Source organism: Lissotriton vulgaris, chromosome 12 (assembly GCF_964263255.1).
Source record: "Lissotriton vulgaris chromosome 12, aLisVul1.2, whole genome shotgun sequence".
Taxonomy (NCBI): domain Eukaryota; kingdom Metazoa; phylum Chordata; class Amphibia; order Caudata; family Salamandridae; genus Lissotriton; species Lissotriton vulgaris.
The window spans coordinates 279,986,477-280,002,017 of NC_141700.1; the positions used below are offsets into that span (position 1 = coordinate 279,986,477).

Genomic DNA, 15,541 nt, shown 5'->3' on the forward strand with positions numbered 1-15,541 from the left:
ATAATCTGAGGGCACTAGTTTAAGTTTTAGCCTCTAATTTCAAATATCTTAACATTTACAGAGGGTTTTAACATTTTTCATTTCACAATTTGTTTTTCTAGTTATATACACTTTATTAATCTGCTAATATTAGTGAATTTCCTAAGCATCCACGGATCCCCGTGTAGACTTTGCGGGATTACAGGGCTCCGCAGATCATAGGTTAAGAACGACGGATGTAAATAATTTTTACTAGCAAATGCTCTATTATCTAAACATAAACAATACTAGAATTGCTCTATTATCTAAACATAAACAATACTGAAACGTTTCCTACATTTCCAACATACTTGCACCTTTTAAAAATTGCATTAAAGAATACAATAACATGACACAGGTGGCAACTTTTATCACGGTCTATACTTCACTGCTTATTCAAGCAAAAATGTTACCCAATTCCTTGCTATTGATTTGACAGATAATGAAAAGCCTATGTTGAAAAGCTTAGAGAGTCACAGATCAGTAGCAAACTAGTTTGCAACAGCTAAAACGATGAATCAGTATGGTCAAAATATTATTTCTTATAGATTTCTTAATATAGTGAGTCAAATGAAATATTATCGATTTGCCTTTTTGCTAACTCAATGTTTACTACTTCACAAATATGTATTCGCTAATCTGAGTGAGTGTTTCAGTATTCTTATGTTAAGATCATTTCCTATTTACGATTGGTTGTAAACTGTAAGTTTTGCACTCATAATTTACTAGGGCTGGGCAGAATTGGCGTAAGGCCTCTATGCGGAATTATGGGAAAAAAAATGGTGGAAAACTAGTGCACGTACTGATGGGCCGTGTGCCAGGGACAGGGGTCCCTTGTGCCCGGGCAGGCTCCCCAATCTCCCCGGCCTGGTTGGGTTGAGAAGCAGGGACCGGCACCAGGGCCTGGGTTTCAGTCAGGGCCTTGGGTGTGGGAGCCCCCGTCCTGCAGCCTGCAAAGTGTCCATCTGCCCGTGACAAGGGTCCATGGTGCAGAGCCCCGGAGCCCTGCAAGCGCAGGCGGGAGCCCTACCGCTATGGCTTGGCTTGGGCAGATGGGGGCCCTTTCGGTCCCGGACATCTGGTCGCACCTATCCCCTTGGCCATCTGGTTGCACGCAATGCTTTCCATTGGGGCGACCAGATGGCCGGGCTGCCCTGGAAGTCCCAATGAGGGCTCATTTGCCTCGCGGATCCCTGCCAGGGCTCCAGGAGGTCGGGAGCCTCCACGCCCATGGTCCCCTCCGTCACTCGGTGCGCACAGGTTCCCAGAAAGAGGGGTAGCCTTCCTCCAGATTAGTAGGGGCAGGGTATGCCAGAACAACCCTCCTGGGCTGGCGGTTCTTTGCCAGGCACCAGATGGGCTATGCCCGGACAACACCTCCCATCAGTCCTGGGGCTCCCTCCTTCGGTGCCCGGCGTTTCAAAGTGCCGGGGACGGGCTCCATGGGTCCTGGAGAGTCGTCCCCTGGGCGTCCAGGTCCGGGATCCCCGGTGGTCCTCCCGAGCCTGAGGCCGGCAGGAGCCCTACCACGAAGGCTCTGGGTGGGCAAATGGGAGTCCTTTCGGTCCCGGCCATCCGGTCGCAGCTTTCCCCTCGGCCATCTGGTTGCACGCAATGCTTTCCAATGGGGCTACCAGATGGCCGGGCCATCCTGGAAGTCCCGATGAGGGCTCATTAGCCTCCCTGATCCCAGGTAGGGCTCCAGAAGGTTGGGCATGTCAGGGCCTAGGGTCCCCTGAGTCTCGCAGTGCGCAAGGGTTCCCAGAAAGAGGGGTAGCCTTCCTCCGGATTACTATGGGCGGGGTGTGCTGGCATTTCTTTGCAGGAAACCAGATGGGCTATGCTCAGACAGCACCTCCCCTCCGTCCAGGGGCTCCCTCCTCCGGCCCATGGCGTATCAAAGTGCCCCGGACGGGCTCCATGAGTCCTGGACAGTCCCCCCCTGGGCGTCCGGTGCCCAGGGCCCCAGTGGTCCTCACCGTCCCTGAGGCCAAGCCAGGGTCCCCAAGCCCCCCTGGGAAGCGGAGCCCCAGAGCCCTGCGTGGACAGGCTGGAGCACTACTGTGAAGGCTCGGGGCAGGCAGATGGGAGTTCTTTCGGTTCCGGCCATCTGGTCGCACCTTTCCCCTCGGCCATCTGGTCGCACGCAATGCTTTCCAATGGGGTGACCAGATGGCCGGGCCACCCTGGAAGTCCCAATGGGGGCTCATTCGCCTCCCTGATCCCAGCCAGGGCTCCAGGAGGTCGGGCATGTCTGGTCCTAGGGTCCCCTGAGTCTCTCGGTGAGCACAGGTTGCCAGAAAGAGTGGTAGACTTCCTCCGGATAACTAGGGGCAGGGTATTATGGAACACCCCTCCTGGGTTGGCGGGTCTTTGCCGGGGACCATCCGGGAGCTCCCTCCTCCGGCCCACTGCGTGTCAAAGTGCCATTGACGGGCTGCATGGGTGCCAGGCAGTCCTCCCCCAGGCGTCTGGGCCTGAGAGCTCCGGTCTTCCTCCCGTGCCTGAGGCCCAGCCGGGGTCCCCAAGCCCACCCCTGGACGCAAAGCCCCAGAGCCCTGCGTGGGCAGGCGAGAGCCCTACCCCGAAGGCTTGGGCGGGCAGATGGGAGACCTTTCGGTCCCGGCCATCTGGTCTCAGCTTTCCCCTCAGCCATTTGGTCGCACGCAATGCTTTCCAATGGGGCGACCAGCTATCCGGGCCGCCCTGGAAATCCCGTTGGGGGCTCATTCGCATCTCTGATCCCAGCCAGGGCTCCAGGAGGTGGGACACGTCCGGGCCTAGGGTCCCCTGAGTCTCTCGTGCACAAGGGTTCCCAGAAATAGGGGTAGCCTTCCTCTGGATTACTAGGGGCAGGGTATGCTGGGACACCCCTCCTGGGTTGGTGGTTCTCAGCCAGGGACCAGATGGGATGGGCTCGGACGACACCTCCCAACCCTCCGGGGCTCCCTCCAACCGGACCGCGCCATGGCAAAGTGCCCAGAATGGACTCCATTGGTGCCGGGCAGTCCTCCCCCAGGGGTCCGTATCCCGAGAGCACCTGTAGGCCTACTGGTGCCTGAGGCCCAGCCGGGGTCTCCGAGCCCATGGGAATTGCATCCCCGAACCCTGCAAGGGCAGGCGGGAGCCCCCCGGTGAAGGCTCGAGCAGGCAGATGGACGTCCCTTCGTCCAGGCAATCTGGTCGCACGCCATGCTTTCCAATGGGGCGACCAGATGGCCGGGCCACCCTGGAAGTCCAGATGGGGGCTCATTCGCCTCCGTGATCCAAGCCAGGACTCTAGGAGGTCGGGCATGTCCGGGCCTAGGGTCCCCTGAGTCTGTCGGTGCGCACAGGTTCCCAGAAAGAGGGGTAGCCTTCCTTCGGATTACCAGGGTACTCTGGGACCCCTCTCAGCCTAGCGGTCCTCAGCCAGCAGCTGGACGGGCCAGGATGTGGCCCAAGCCCTGGGTCTGTCCCCGGGCGTGCCGCGTGGTAGGCTGCTCCGGATTGGGACCTGCGGCTTTCCCCTGCTTGACTCGGTTCAGGGGCTCCAGGGGCCCGAAGAGGGCACCTATCTCACTCTGGGCTCCGTCCTTGCTCCTGCTGCAAGGCAGGGTGCCCGGGACAGGGTCCCCCGGGCCCGTGGGGGCTTCCCCTTTGCCTCCGGGCCCGGTAGCACCGGGTGGGTACAGGGGCCCTGCAGGCCCCTGGGTCGGGTGCTCCAGCCCTGGGCCCTGTCCTCCAGGCCTGCAGGCCTGCCAAAGGCCCGGGACGGGATTCCGTCATGCCTGGGAAGCCTCCCCCTGCTCGGCTGGGTTCACCAGCTCCCAGGGGCCCCGAGGAGGGCAGTTTCCCCACTCCGGGCTCCACCCTTGGTCCTGCCATGTGGCAGGGTGCTAGGGATGGGGTCCTGCGGCCCGGGGAGGCTTCCCCTGCACCTCCAGGCCTGGGAGCCCTGGCTGGGTCAAGGGGCCCTGCCGGGCCCTAGGTTGGGTGCTCCAGCCCTGAGCCCGTCCCCTGGCCTGCTGTCCCACCAAAGGGACAGGACCAGGTTCCATCGTGCCCAGGGAGCCCCCCTGCTCAGCTGGGTTCAGGGGCCCGGGGCGTGCGGCCTCCCCACCCCGGGCTCCGTCCTCGGTCCTGCCACGTGGCAGGGTGCTTGGGACAGGGTCCAGCGTGCCCGGGGAGGCTTTCCCTGTGCATCTGTGCTGGGGAGCCCTGGCTGGGTCCAGGGGCCCTGCCGGGCCCTGGGTCAGGTGCTCCCACCCTGGGCCCTGTCCCCAAGCCTGCCTCTCTGCCAAAGGCCCGGATGGGGTTCCGTTGTGCCTGGGGAGCCTCCCCTTGCTTGGCTGGGTACAGGAGGTCCAGACGGGGCCCCTGAGGGCCCTAGGGAGGGTGGCCTCCCCACCCCAGGCTGTGTCCTCGGTCCTGCCGTGTGGCACAGTGCCCGGGATGGGGGCCCGTGGAGGCTTGCCCTCTGCCTCTGGGCCCGGGAGCCCTGGCTGGGTCCTGGGGCCCCACCGGGCCCTGGGTCAGGTGCTCCGACCCTGAGCCCCGTCCTCCGGCCTGCCGCTCTGCCAAACGCCCAGGATGGGGGTCAGTCGCTCCTGTGCAGGCCTCCCCTGCTTCTCAAAGTGTCCGCAGGCCCCGGGTTGTAGGGCCCGTTGGGTCTCCCTCGTAGCCTTCATGGCTGGGGCCCTGGGTCTCCCCTCCTGCTCCCCATGCCCTGGCACCCGCTCACTCTTTATTTGGGGCACAGGGCGACCAGATGGCTTCCCTTTCGAGCCCAGCTATATGGTCGCGCCTTTCCCATCGGCCATCTGGTCACATGCAATGCTTTCCAATGGGGTGACCAGATGGCGGGGCTTCCCTGGAAGTCTCGATGAGGGCTCATTTGCCTCCCCGATCCCAGTGAGGGCTCCAGGAGGTCGGGCCCATTTACGCCTTGGGTCCCCTCTGTCATCTTGTGTGCCCAGATTACAAGAAAAGGAGGTAATTCTCCTCCGGATTAGTAGGGAGAGGGTCAGTCGGACCTCCGTGTGGATTCTGAGACAGTCGAAGGCAGCACCGGGCCTGCCCACTGGGGCCTCCAAGGGGCCCAGGTACACACCTGCCTCTCAGCCCCTTCCAGATGGTCGTTTTTCTCCGAGTTTGCTCAGTCAGACCTCCGTGAGGTCCGGCAATGATGAGACAGGGGAAGGCCTCGGTGTACTTAAAGTGTGTAATGGTCTTTTTACCCCCATTTTTAAATCACAAATGATGCTCCCATTTAGTTTCTCTTTGAGTAGGTCATAGAGCGCCTAACGCTCTTAAATTTGTATGGTGCATCATATTCATGTGTGAACTGCACTAGCATATATTAAATGTTTGGGTGAACTTTGCGCATATTAAGACGAAGTTTATATATCATCATATGAAAATCTGTAGAATGAAATTGTAATGCCATTTACAGGATTGATTAGTATTTCGTACGTATTTAGAGAAATCATGTAATTTTGAAGGTATATAATGATTAGTAGGTAATGCCCCGGTTACTTACCGGTAATCTTCATTACTCCGAGTATAGTCTTCCTCGCCACATGATTTACATAGTGAGCATCAGCTCCACGACAGAACCCTCCAAAGCAAAAAAAAGCCTCCCACCCCTCCCAACATGGCCGACCAGTCCCACCTGACCTCTATAAGAGGCGGGCCGGCCCAACCAACAGCCTGATCTACCAAGCAAACAATGAAGCCGATAGCCAGACAGGGAGGGGGGGAGGGAACTCATGTGGCGAGGAAGACTATACTCGGAGTAATGAAGATTACCGGTAAGTAACCGGGGCATTACCTCCTCGTTAGTCTTCCTCGCCACATGATTTACATAGTGAGCAAATACCCAAGCCAACAAGGCTTCATTGACCACCATAAGAACAACACCACACGGTGATGCAGAGAAACCAACCCAAGGTTGAAGTAGAATAAATGAAAAGAAAACAGGGATCACAGGAAACCTGAAATCAAGACAGAAAGGAAAAGTAGGCCAACCAGGAGTCGCAGCTCCTGCACTCAGAACGGCCCCAGCGAAGTCCCCCCCGGGACTGATAGTGACCCATGAACAAGGTGGGGGACGACCACGTCGACGCCTGACACATCCCCACAGAGGAGACACCCATGAATGGGGCCCAGGGCACAGAGCCACACCCCGGGGACCGACCCTGGACCCCCGCCGGATCCACCGAACCCAGCGAAGCGTAGGAAAGGATGATAGCCTGTGTAAGCCAGCGAACCAAGGCGGAAAGGGAGGGCTAGTGGCCCGAACGAACCGGACCCAAAAGACACAAACAGGCCATCCCACCGGGAAAGGGAAGACGTGCGGTCAAGAGAACACAAAAACCGCACACCGGCCAACCAGCACGGACAAGAGAGGAACCTTGTCGGCATGGAAAGGCGGTAAAGACACCACCCGAGCCCGGGACACCAGGGAAGGAACCCCGGGAAGGAAACGGGGGACAAGCCGGAGGAACAACCTGACCGGCAAAACCCGCAAGAAGGGAGGGGAGCGGAGGCACGACCCCCGCACGCCCATCCGCCCAGCAGACAACACTGCCACCAGGAACAAAACCACCTAAAAGGTGAGGAACCGCAAAGCCACCGAGGCCAGGGGCACAAAGGGCGGATCCTGAAGAGCTCGTAGAACGAGAGAGAGAACCCACGGGGGAGACAGGCAGAGCGTCCGAGGGTGACGGAGAAAACAAACTCCGGAGCCAAGCGAGCCACCAGGGAAACCAGCCCGTCGAACACCGGACTGCGGAAGGCCCGCAAAGCAGCCCCTCGGGCCCACCGGGAAGATGTGGCCACGCCCAAGGAAAACCCCTCAGCCAGGAATCCAAGACTCGCAAGGGGTCCACGGAGGCGCGGTCAGCACCAAGCCGACCGCACCAAAGCCAGAGGGAAGCCCATCGCCAGGCACAGTAAGAGAAAGTGGAAGATTTCAAAAGAGAGGTTACCCCACTGTCGCCAGGGAACAGGGCACAAAGGACAAAAAGTCAAGGAGAAATCCCTGGGATATGTTTGTTAGCCCGTAGTATCTATACCCATACAGTTACACCATAGCACCTGGATCACAAGTTACTATAGATCACTGTTAAACGGGGAGAGATTTGTATAATGATTCCCACAAAGAAAAATATTTGTTAACAATCTGGTTTTTTTATTAAAATAAAGAGATAGTTTACAATAAAAATACACACATTTAAAATTTCAAAGGAACTTTCCCTGAAAAGTAAAAATTAATCAGCATCAGCAATCAGTACATTCACATTACATTGCATATCATAGACACAAAGATTTTGTTACCAAAGACAATACATGGAATAAAGCAAAAAAGACCCCTTTTAAAACGGTGGCACTTAGATATTTTTACCACTATAGATTTCCAGATCCACTAGCTAGAAATGACATGTACACTACTACACACATGCGACACCAGGGAAAACAGACTCTGATATGATATTATTTTGCCCCTCATACAGGGAGAGTGAAGTCTTTCTTGTACGGAAAACCCCTACTAAGAAGTCCTGAGGAAGGTGCCACATTATCAAGTGCATAGCACCGAAACGCGTCGACGCATTTCTATACGGGAGAATCCACTTTAAGCTTAAACACACTGGATGTACATGTATTCTTGTCGCATGTGTGTAGTAGTGTACATGTCATTTCTAGCTAGTGTGTCTATGATATGCAATGTAATGTGAATGTACTTATATGCTTTATTGTCTCATATTGTTCACTGATATTTTGCTGATTAATTTTTACTTTTCAGGGAAAGTTCCTTTGAAATTTTAAATGTGTGTATTTTAATTGTAAACTATCTCTTTATTTTAATAAAAAAACCAGATTGTTAACAAATATTTTTCTTTGTGGGAATCATTATACAAATCTCTCCCCGTTTAACAGTGATCTATAGTAACTTGTGATCCAGGTGCTATGGTGTAACTGTATGGGTATAGATACTACGGGCTAACAAACATATCCCAGGGATTTCTCCTTGACTTTTTGTCCTTTGAGAGAAAGTGGAAAACTAGTGGGAGCCCAGCAGCAAAACCACCGCCCCAGAAGAACAACCCCGAGCAAGCAGCGACAACCGCTCAAGAATCAGGCCTGCAGATGGAGGCAGGCCAGCAGAAAGGGCCGGCTCAACCCCGACACCGGGTGCGGGGGACCCAACCCTGGAACGAGAAGAACCCTGTTCGGCCAGTAGGCTCGAACCGCCAGCTCGCAAAAGGAGCGGGTACCAGGGGCGGCGGCCTCGCCGGGAACCACAAACTGGAACGCCCCCCGAAGTTGCGAGTCAATGCGCAGGGGCCAAGCCACTCATCCTGTATCGTTCCAACAGAAGTCCATGCGCTGCCGAAGCGAGCGCCCAGGAGCACCCCGGCTCTGCCCAAGCGAATCCCGCAGAGGAACCGTGAGATCAGAGGGCACGGGGGAAACGTGAACCGCAGACCGAAAGGTCAAGCGACAGACCGGGCAACCACAAGGACCCGGGAGGAGAGTGTAGAATCTGGGCAGGAGGGCCGAGACCCCCACTGTGAACAGGGCCACCGGTGGCAGACCGAGTCGAGGCCCCAGGCGCCGAAACACCACCGGGGTCAGGGCGAGACCAGGCAAAGAAGGCTAGATCCGACCCAGTCGAACCGCCCCCAGCCAGTCGGACCCCGGGGGAAAGACAGCCCGAAGGGACATGACCGGCGACACCTACACCAACGGGTCGACCGACCCGACCAAAACATGGGGACCCTGAATCACCGGTGCAAAAGATGGCAGGCCAGGAGGACCGCCAGCAACCTCCGAAGCACGAGGAGCCGCGCGACAGCAGGAGATCCCAACGACCCCCAAACGCCCCCTAGCCCCCTGGACGAACCAGAGGGAAGTACCGGGACCAGGCATACGACCCCCGAAGGCGTACAAGCCCGAGACAGGACCCGAAGGGACCACCGCACCTAGAGCATGGGGCCGACGGAGGACAGACACCGCCTGACGTGAAGCCCATGAAAAAGACGAGGCCGAGAGGAACCACCCGTCCCGACAGGGAGCAACAAGACCCACACCCGGCGAAGAACATCCACCAGGCGGGCCAGGAGCACAGCTCCCACCCCCGGGCCGGAAGGCAAGTCCAACGGAAGTACCCGCAACTGAGAGAGGGAACCCCCACTCGCCGGCCGGCCCCACAGGCCGACTCCAGGTCCCCGAAAAAACCAACAGGCGAGACAAAGGAAGGAGCAGGCCCCCCCAACCCGTCGAGAAGGAGGGACCCCGCGGAGAGTCCGCAAGACCGGACACCGGCCAGCAAGGCCCGAAGAGCGCAAGAACCGGGACAGCTGCGCCCCTTTAAGACGGGACGCAACGGAGGCAACAGCCCCCTCCCCCCCCCAGGAGTGAGAGGGCCGAAAGCCAGGCCTAGGGGTGAAAAAAAAGGGAGCGGCAGTACCAGTACAAGACCGGGAAGAGCCGAAACTCGGGCCCGGAAGTCAAACCCGAACGCACCCCGTGAAGACTGATCTCGGGCGGAAAGGCCGAAGGACCCCACCCCAGCCAGGGCGGGACGCCCACACCCACAGGCGGACGGGGAGTCCGAAGGAAGGCCGCGCCCGGGGGAGCGGGCCCCAATGAAAAGGCCGGAGACAGCCCGAGTAGGACATTCGTTGAAAACGCCGTCACCGCCGACAAGGACGCAGCCAGACCAGACGGCCGAGCCAGCCTTGCGGCCCTCAGAGTGGGAAGGGTGACAAAGCCCACCTCCCCAACGCCCATCACAACGGACGCAGGCAGAGGAAGGGAGTCCGGAGACATGCCGCCGCCGGCAGAGGGAAATTCAAGCCATAACGTGGAACGAATCACGCACTTGCGTGACCTCCCTGTGCAGGGGCCATGCCGAACTGCACAGAAGCGTAACACTGCACAAACATAGCACACAACACACCCGCAAGGGCCCAGGGCGCTCGCACAAAAGCTGTTGAGGACCCCCTCCTGGCAAACTCCCTGAGGCGTCCATCCCCGGACACCCCCAAGGCGGAGGCCAGGCCTCTGAAGCATGGCGGGGGCCGTTGTGGAGAAAAAGCAAGCTATTGCTCAGAGCCGCAGAACGTGACTCCAGGAGTGGAATAGGCACAGAGGCGTTTAAAAAGAAGCAAAGACTCTCTGACAAGAGCCGTCTTTATTCTGCGTCTAATCTTCACTTTTAGTGAAATTGGTTATGAAAACCAATCAGCTGCTCCAGGTGAGGCTCGTACTCCCAACCTCGGCATGGCTCAGTGCAAGTACTGCTGTATAAGTACCGCGCGCCAACCGATTGCGCCACTGGAGCTCACTTCAGGGCCCGGGCCCGACCAGCCCCCGGGTCTGCTGCACCAACCATCGGGCCACACTCCCCCACTGGTCAAGGGGTAGACGAGGCGAGGAGGGGCCAAGGGACCCCGCCGCGCAAGGCCAGAAGGGCTAGCGCCGCCAAACAGGGAGACCCCGTAGATGGGGACAGAAGGAATCCCCCGCCTCCCCAAGGAGACCAGAAGGCACAGCCACCCAGCCCTCAAACTCACTCGAGTCCGGTGCAACCTGACGGCCCAGGGCGAGCCAGGGCGCCAGAAAGGGAAAACAGACACAAGGGATCCGACCCCACGTCCCACCGCGCACCCCTAGGTCGTGCCAGTGTAGCACAGTGAAGCTGGTCATAATACAATAGCATATGGCAATAATCCACCTCAAACAACACGATCACTACACTCTGTGTTGCATGCTACAGCCAGACAATACTGGGCCGGACACACAAAACATCTGCGAAACGGCAATGACATCGCGCCAGTGTTGCCCCCAAAAAAATGAAAATGCCCTCCGAGAAGGAGACAGACGCGCCGTGCACGCTGCGTCCAAATCGCAGCGCCAGCAGGAGAATGCCGGGTAAGACCGACGAAAGAAATCCTCGGACGCACCTGGTGGTAACCAAACCCCGCCCCCGAGGGGCAGGGGGCGTTCGGAGCTAACACCAACTCGGCAAACCGCCGCGGCCCGTAGGGGCCAAATCTTACGAAGGGAGGCGGCAGCGCCGCGAGCTCGAGAAGCAGGAGGAGGGCATCCGGCCCCGGATCCGAGGACCCGCCGACATGTGAGGTAAGACCGAGCCCGCCTCCGAATTTCAAATGCAGTGTACCCCTGTGAGTGCGTGACCTAGCGACACACAGCCTAGATGCCGGGAAACACACGCTGCGTGTCCCACGCCTTGCCGAAGCACTGCCGCCCCAGGCAAGGCCCCCAGCACGTCGCGCTCTACAACTGAGCTACTTCAACGGAAGCCCAGAGCCGGCCAACGCAGCCAGCGCACATGTCCACCCGTGGACAGAAGGTAGAGCGCAACTCCAGGCGGAAAGCCAGGCACAAGGCAGTTCAGTTGCACAAAACACAGCAGTCTTAAATAGCACTTTTAGTGTCATATCACTGGGATACCGTCAGACCACACTTGTGCCCTGTAAAACACACCTGGCAACTCACTGGCAAGTGTTTTCGATACTCCAGTCTAGTTAATGTGATTATTTTCCACTTGTGACTGGACGTCATGACCAAAACAGGGGAGCAGCTCGAGCCCAGGAGTACATGAAACACTTCACACGATGGGCGTCTGCTGCGCAGGACCCAAAAGCCCACATAGTGGCCAGGGCCCATCAGTAACGACCTGGGGAGAACACGGGAATGTACCAACACCCCACATCCCCGGCCACCCCCCCCCCCCTGTAAACCCATGGCACGCTAGAGCAGCACCTAACCGGCCCCCTTAGGACCGGGGGAAGGAAGAGGGGGGGGGGATTCACAGGCAAAAGGCACCAGGGACCGCTAGAGCAGGTCCTCAACCCTAAAACCCAAGGGCCAGCTCACGCCGGCCCATCTTACCTGTACAGCGCCTCTGGAGAGAATCGCGCAGAACAAAAAAAACAGGCTGTTGGTTGGGCCGGCCCGCCTCTTATAGAGGTCAGGTGGGACTGGTCGGCCATGTTGGGAGGGGTGGGAGGCTTTTTTTTGCTTTGGAGGGTTCTGTCGTGGAGCTGATGCTCACTATGTAAATCATGTGGCGAGGAAGACTAACGAGGAGGTAATCACATTTATTTACTTTTATAAGATTCATATATAGGCCTGTGTAAGGAGTGCACATTAAAGAACGTTCTTAGGTTAGCCAGCAAGTATGACTAACTTTTGTTTTTCTTAAAGATTTAATTTCTCATTTGCTCTTAGGTCAGGAGCTAATTAAAACGTATGTGTGTAGAAAGTTTTCTTTTCTCCCATACTGCAGGTGCAGGAAGTTGATCTTGTTATTTTAGATTTCAGAAGATACATGGGAGGAAAAGAATGTCTTTGAGGAGCTCGGATAGAGAGAAGAGAGGACTCCTTCCGTGCCTAGTGAAACCTGGGAACCAAGGTTGGTGGACAGAACTGTAAAATTAATTGGACTTTGTGGAAAGTTACATAAAGAAGGTGTTCACAGGATAATGTACCATGTGACCCGTTAAGGGTGTGACTTTGTCTTTTGTATTAGGCACAGGGACAGATGTGCAGGACTTCTGCTTTTGATTGAGGAAGGAGAGCATCTTAGATCGAGCTCTGTAGCTTTACGCTACTTGACCCATTTACCATCAGTGTACTTCTTAGGAAGTCAACACGAGCTGACACCTTGCAATAGGGCGTTATCTACAAGAGGGGACATCCTGCTAGATTGTCTTCTCTGGAAGACTGGCTATTGGATGACCCCATGCCAAGCAAGGAAATCTCACTGGTCTACAGGAATTAACTTAATAACTCTCCAGACATACTGGTACACTTACCAAGGGAAATCTCGATCAGGGCCACATTCCATTTGATCAAATTTAGGATCCTGCATAGATCCTACTATTCCAGGACAGTCCTGTTTCAGGTTGGGAGGGCAGAGTCCCTGCAATGCTTATGCGGATGTTGCCAGGAAACTACAATTTTCCATATTCTATGGGCATGCCCTCAGATTCAGACATTTTGGGCAAAAGTCACTAAGGTAATGACCCAGGTTACGTCCAGTACAGTGCTGTTGAGTACGAAGGAGTTAATGCTACATATCAGGGGAAGAACCCAGGCCTAGTTATCAAAACATCTGAGTGACACTAGCGGCCGGAGTGGCCAAGCAAAATGTAGACCGGCATGGGGAAGAGGGGGAAGAGGTGCCCCTGTCTATTGGGGAATGGATGTCTGATTCAGATTGGTGTCAGAATGGCGAGCAGGTGATGTGTCAGGGCAGAGGCTGTCCAGAAAAATGGGAGAGGGTCGGGAGAGAGTTCAAGGGATTTTGAAACTATCCAAGACACAGGGTTTAGACTGGGTTCACAACGATGCATGCATCTGTGCTATTTGACTCATTGGTGCAAGAGGCAACTGATCTATAATAACGCATCAAGTTTTATATACACGATTGCCTTAAGAATATCACCTTGCTATGTATTGTGTTAAAAATGCAATCCCTACCCGTATCACCTGTATGATGCAAATGTTAATAAAAATATGGTTAAAAAAAAGAAGTGTGCCCTCTTGAACCTAAAGGTGAATCGAGACCATGAAGCAAAACTGGGAAGTCACAGTTACAGACTTGTTCCAGAGGTCGAGGACTTTTTTTATGACAGGTTGTCGTTAGGGTTCAAATCTTCCCGTAGTTCGAAATCCGAATGGAAGTATACAAAAGTTCAATCAAAGAAGTCGCATGGACGCCCTGATGTATCACAGTCCTGCTCTTGGTTCCTTGCTGAAGAGTTGATCTCGCAACTGATCCAGATGAACCCAGAGTTTCAGTGTCCATCAGCAGCAACACAACAGAATATGGCCTTCAAAGAGGTCATGTTGCAAAATTTCAGTACGCTTCTAGTACCCTTTGGCATGCCTTCAGGCCCCAAGAATCTGAGGAGACCTCCAACCAGGTTACAACTGACATGTCGACTCCTACGTTAGAGTAATTTTTAATCAGACATTAAAACCCACAATGGTACTTAAGATATCCATGCTGGTACCGACTTCACCAGCGCCATAGGATGACTCCATCCCTATCATCCTAGCCTCCAAGTCAAATCCATTACAGCCCCAATCGAGGTGCCTTCTTGACACTGTACCGATGCACCAGTCCATGGGTTCATTCCAATTCAGACGGAATTAAGCCTCTAACTTGGAGTCAAACTCCAGTGCTCCATCAGCTTTTCGGTTTGGACTCTCAAAAGAGCCAACCAGTCTTTGGGGATGACAATGGTGATGAGTGAGAGTGTTTTCCCCACAATAATGAGGATGACAATGTATGTCTGGACTTACAATAGGCAGGTGGGTTGGATACTTTCGCAGACACTGGGTTGTGTTGCAGCCCCCACTGGACCACCAACAGAACTGACAGAAAAAAGTGCTCCGTCACCATATTGGTGAGATAAGTGGCCGAAGTTTTAGACTTGCAATTAGCCACTATAGAAGTGAAAATTATTGTTCTAACTGAGGTCTTACAAGTGGAACAAATCTCATCAGAGCCTTTACTCCTATTTAATGAGGATCTGAGTATGGTGATTCAAGCTTCCACGAGTGGGGTGAGCTCCAGTTCTTTCCTCGCTACTCCCCCTGAAAGAGAGTCATAACTAATTGAGTCATCTGGGAAGCTTATGTCTCCCTCAGCCGACCTTGCCCTCTGGTCAGCTAATGCCAGATGCCTGCTGGAAAGATATACCCAGGCCTTATGGGACACAGTTGGTTGGATCTTGCTGCAGTCCCCAAAGAATTTCAAGCTAGTTTGGCTCAAAGCATCCAGGATGTTCTAGATGGAGCAAATGAGATTATCTGCTCTGGGCTGGACATTACAGAGCAAGTAGTACTTCAGCAGGATGCTTGGATGTGATCCAAAGGCTTGTCTAGGGATGTGGAAGCCTCTTTAATAAATATGCAGTGATGGGTCGCGCCAATTGGCATGAAGGCCAGTTCAGTGGGAAAATGTTGGTAGTGCTTTAAAGAAAGCCAGGCCAGGGCAGTTCCCTCAGATTTCAACCTCTATGAGACATTACCCTCAACAATTTTGCCTCTTTTGAGGATACCTTCGTTGAAAAGCATACAGCACGCATTAAGACCTACCACCCATGCAACAAGCAACCCTGTCCATTAGGGATCAGGGGTGGGGATCAAGCAGACAATGTCCACATCATCAAGGGCAGCAAACTTGTCAATCCCCTGCCCCCTCTAGCATCCACCTCCAAGCCCCATTACAAGTAACCGGTTCCAGATGCACCCGTCTGTGTTCCAAAGACCTTCGAATTTAGAAGGCGTTCTTTATCTACATCGTCGTCTCACACAACAGCGGCTTGAAATTTAACATTAGTGTTCTTACGAAACACATCCCGGAATTGCCATACCTCTCTCTGGAGTTTTTCTTTGATACTCATTCGATACCCTTTCCCCAGCATCTTTGTCTCCTGGGAGATTGAGAACTCTGGAACAACTTCCATTACCCTCCTACAAGTCCTGGGCCCTGTCG

The 15,541-nt window shown here is 55.0% G+C and overlaps 1 protein-coding gene and 1 non-coding gene across 3 annotated transcripts in view; both read right to left on the reverse strand.

The window, feature by feature from the left end:
- Positions 1-15,541, reverse strand: part of LOC147673963 (NACHT, LRR and PYD domains-containing protein 12-like) — a 658,153-nt gene that overhangs the window by 357,152 nt on the left and 285,460 nt on the right. The gene's annotated exons all lie outside the window — the stretch shown is intronic.
- LOC147673964 (U6 spliceosomal RNA) lies at positions 8,302-8,404 on the reverse strand. Its single transcript, XR_015303259.1, has one exon. It is a non-coding gene; the product is annotated as a U6 spliceosomal RNA (small nuclear RNA).